General features: G+C 31.8%; 1 long non-coding RNA gene across 1 annotated transcript; it reads right to left on the reverse strand.

Annotated features, from left to right (window-relative positions):
* Window positions 1-431: 431 nt before the first annotated feature.
* On the reverse strand, window positions 432-4,241 carry LOC134245357 (uncharacterized). Its single transcript, XR_009987405.1, has 3 exons — window positions 4,140-4,241; window positions 1,822-1,945; window positions 432-1,246 (listed from the first exon to the last, which is right to left on the reverse strand). It is a non-coding gene; the product is annotated as an uncharacterized LOC134245357 (long non-coding RNA).
* Between the last annotated feature and the right edge of the window lie 238 nt (window positions 4,242-4,479).

A 4,479-nucleotide genomic window follows, 5' to 3' on the forward strand; every position in this document is an offset into this window, starting at 1 on the left:
ACCCAGTGAAAGTTTTTCTTTTTTTATAGATAAAATATCTGGTATGCACATAAATACAGTCTGAATTTCCTCTGGCCTCTTAAAAGTTATCTTTTTTTCTCAAACTTCACTGTAAAAATCTTATAACTTGATCTAATTAGAACTTTTTTTCAATACCAGTTTAAAGAAGTGATGTTTATATTTGTGAATGAGGTATAAAATTGGTTTGTACATGAATTAGAAAAAAAGATAAAATATCTGAATTTCCACCGATCTTTTTCCAAAATCTGACTTTTAAAGCACATCTGTATGTGATGATTGATAAAAATCAATAAAGAAATTATTCAGTATAATTTAAAATATCTATAGTAAAACTCGGTTTTAATGAAATCACTAAGACCTATAAAATTACTTTGCTATAACGGTTACCATAATTCGCTATATCAAACAAATTCATTAAATTTATATAGCTGGGGATCTAAAATAAAGTTCGCTATATCCATGGATTTGCTATTTCCGTGTTTGCACTAATAGAATTTAGCTGTAACATGTTTATATAGATATTTTTAAAAAAATTTTAAAAATGAAATAATAAAAAAAATTTATAGTCTTTATGCACTAAGGTTTACATGGTAAGAAAAAGGCCACACAATAAAACTAACATTACAATGACATATTTTGGCACAGATCTAATTTCCAATGTAATTAATATTAGAATGTACAACATATGGAGATATTGGACACCATTTAAAAATAAAACACAAAAAAAGAGAAGTTTGTTCTTGTCAAACAGAATTATTTCTTTAACCTTGACAAAAGTTTCTACATGTACAGTGTGTTCTATAAAAGTTAGCTTTCCTGTCATAATGAATTCTTTTCTTTGCCTTTCAACTGCAAGCTTTTTTTGTCACATACTTTGTTCAAATAATGATCACTGTAGGTGTAGGTCTTTTCTGAAGCAAATACTTCAGCCTTTGCTTTGTGTTATGTCCCTCTCAAGAATTTTTTTCACTCATATGAAGACGCTACCACTTGCTGGTGGAGGGCTGCAACTTATTACCTACACTCGGTACTTATGACCATTGAGCTGTGAGGGATCTTTTTCAAGCCAACATCTACTGCAGCAGGGGATCTCAGTTTATGCAGTCTCATCCAAAGGACTGGCCTCCATGTTCTACAGTGCTCTTTACTTTGAGAAAATAGAGAGCTGCTCTAACAACTGTGCCATGCAGATTTCAGGCTTTGACACAACAATACCATTCTTAGCCTAGAAAATAAATTTCATTTTAGTTTTAAACTTCATGTCTTAATGGTGTGTATGGATATATATAGTAAACATGTAAATAAGTAATATCTACCAGGGGTATTTAAAACTTGAATTGTTACTTTATTGTCAATCAGTTTATGAATTTGAAGCCTTTGCAGTTACTGATACATGAATTTATAAGGATTGACTACTTGACTATTGAAATTTCATAATGTTATACTACTGGATTTTTTATTATCATATTTAAAAGTTACATGTAAAGGGAGGACCATTTGATTCTGAGAATAGATATTGGGATTAATCTGACCTAGAATATTTACACTGAAATATGTACATTGTTCTCTACAATGAAGCTCCCCTCCCCCTTACATATAATATTTTTAATGAAACAAAATAATTTGTCATAATTTGTCTCTTGTGATCTTGGAAAAAAAACCTGACACTTCATATTCTGTCCATATCAAGGCAAGAAACTAAATATAACATCCTTCACACAATCAGACTCAAATGCATGTTGAAGATCACTCCCTCATTTTTTTAATCTTAAAAAAACTATTTTTTTCATTCACTCCTACCCATTCTATTGTTTGCAACACACAGAGATCTTTTCATTCATCTGGATCCACAGGAACAGCTATCTAGAGTTGAGTAGGTGGATTTTAACTGCTGACATATGTTGATTCTTTTCCTTCTCTATACCTGTTCAAATAAAAAGATATGTCACAAAATTATTCAATTTGGTTGAAGGAATAAATTGGTCGTCATTTTACACATAAATGTCATATCTTAAATAGTACATCATTTTAAAATAAGACAAATTTTGCACTGCACAGACTATAAATTACATAGTGTTTTAGTGACAGGGTACACGATAATACCTGCATAGTAAACTTTATACCTGGCGAGACGGAGCCGAGTCTACTGACTAGGTATCATCCCGCACTCAGTCACTAAAATACTATGCAACGAATTAACCCCACCAATGGAAAAATTATGTATTATCTGTGGTTTATACAGAATATAAATGTTTTTCTCTGCTACATGCTTCATCATGCTTATACGAGGGTTGATCCAAAAGTTCGTGGAATTTTTTCATATTTTATTCATTTTTAAGTTGAATTGGTTGAAAATTACAAATGAAAATATAGACACTTGATGAATATTTTAGATTTTAAAATAGTTTAAATATCTTTGATAGTAACCCTATGGCAGTTGCCATAGAAACGGTTGTTTGGTAATGCGGGGGAGACATTAACACGTTCATTTTCATTTTAATTCTTAATAACCCTAACCCTAACCCTGAGATTTAAACCGGTCTGTGTGGTATATAAACGAAAATTATGTCATTATTACGATTGCTTGGTCTTTTATAAACCTTTGTGTGAAAGTTTTACTGATTTTAATGGATATTTAGTTTATTAATTTATTATTTATGGTTCACCTTTTAGTTGTTAGACAACGTCAAATTTCGGTAAAGTCATACGTTTTGTGAAAAATCCGGGACCACTCTTTCTTAAACGCGTATATAATAGACAAAAGCCTGGGAAAAAATGCATTTAGTGACTGGTTTTTCGGTGACATGAGAAATTTAAGAAAATAAAACTGCCATGGACGTTGATTAAAGGAGTGGTGGCTTTTTGGAGACTGTTTTAGGTGCAGATCCCCTTAAACAAACTAAAAGCGTTAATGGACGTTGTCGGCTGCGGTACTGTTATTGTTATTGCTACTTAAATTGGATCATTACTGGAACATCATATGGAAAGATGGGTAGTTTATAGAAATATGAGTAAAAAATGAAGATAAGTTGGCGCGAGAGGAAACCCAGGCTTTTTAAAGAAAAAAATAGAGAAAAAGACAGCTTTTTGTAGAATTACGAATTCAATTTAAATTAGCGTGAGTTGCATGTATAACGTGACGTGACATATCTAACTTGACGTTACGTCGAAGTCTCCCCCGGGTTTCACAACTATCCATTTTCAGAAAGCTCGTGTGACCACATTGGTAATTGAAAAGTAGTAAAATTTTCCAATATTGTTGCATAATGACTCTATATTATGAATATGCCTGTTGTTTGCTTTCATCAAATCGCTGATAAAATTTTAGAAAGAAATTCCACGAACTTTTGGATCAACCCTCGTATTGTACATATTATGACATCACGTTGTGTTAGTTCTGTAATGTTGTGTTCGTGCTAAAATGATGAACTGATCAGTACGTGTTATAGGTTTTCAGTAAAGAAGAAAATGATTCTCTCATTATTTATGCTACTTACATGTATAACTTTAACATTGCCAACTGCAAACACTAAAAATATTAATCTTGTGGATTTGAGTTGTTCAAAGTGTTCCAAAAGAACTTTACATCGACCTTGTATTGATTTACAATTGACTAGGTATAAATAATCTACTTCCTTTAATAACTTGACAGACTCCAAGCTATCGTAAGTCAGGATTTCGTCGAAAACCCAAAGAGATGGTGAAAATACATGTATATATATGTATGTCAAACTGATTTGTCTATAATGTAATTTGGTTACTTAGCCATCGAATTGCTATTTCAGCATCTGTTCAGTATTTGCCTAATTTGGTAATATTTTACACTGGTAAACAAAGAGTAAATTCAATAAATAACTTATGAAAATTACATTTCAGACTATTATAAAACCGTGTATTTTTATTGAATATATCTGTGAAAAATGTGCAAATTTTCTGTAGGCTAATATTCGAATCATTGTTGATCCCGGCTTGAAACAGAGGGTAAATTGAATTTCGATGATGTTATACAGCTATAAATTACAACCTAATAATAAATAAATGTATAAGGTGTCAGGTCAACTCCGGTTATCCATGTGTTGTGTTTGGTTATATTCTGCTGTTAGTTTAGGCCTACTTACGTGAAAAACAATGAAGTACAACGTGGAACTGCATTCGGGGTGAGTGTGACATCGCTTGTGCAGTTGTTACACGTAACAGAACGGCACCAATCTGTATATTTTCGTCTAAATATAACAGAATAATCTATTTTCGGCGTATAAACTGCTTTTTTCCTTGCAAATGCATCCGCATTCTTCTCTTCAAAACATGGCGTCGCAAATCGGCTAGGTAGTAATGTCGTAAATTATCGGGTTTGGAACAGTCAAACAGCCAAAATTAATCAAATTCATGCAATGTTGATTTAGTTAGGCATATTTTACTATTTAATCACTGTTAAATCCTTTAAACTTGTGTTTAAGC

This window comes from Saccostrea cucullata, unplaced genomic scaffold (assembly GCF_032062105.1).
Source record: "Saccostrea cucullata isolate Sc308-1 unplaced genomic scaffold, CSIRO_AGI_Scuc_v1 ctg2382, whole genome shotgun sequence".
Lineage (NCBI taxonomy): Eukaryota > Metazoa > Mollusca > Bivalvia > Ostreida > Ostreidae > Saccostrea > Saccostrea cuccullata.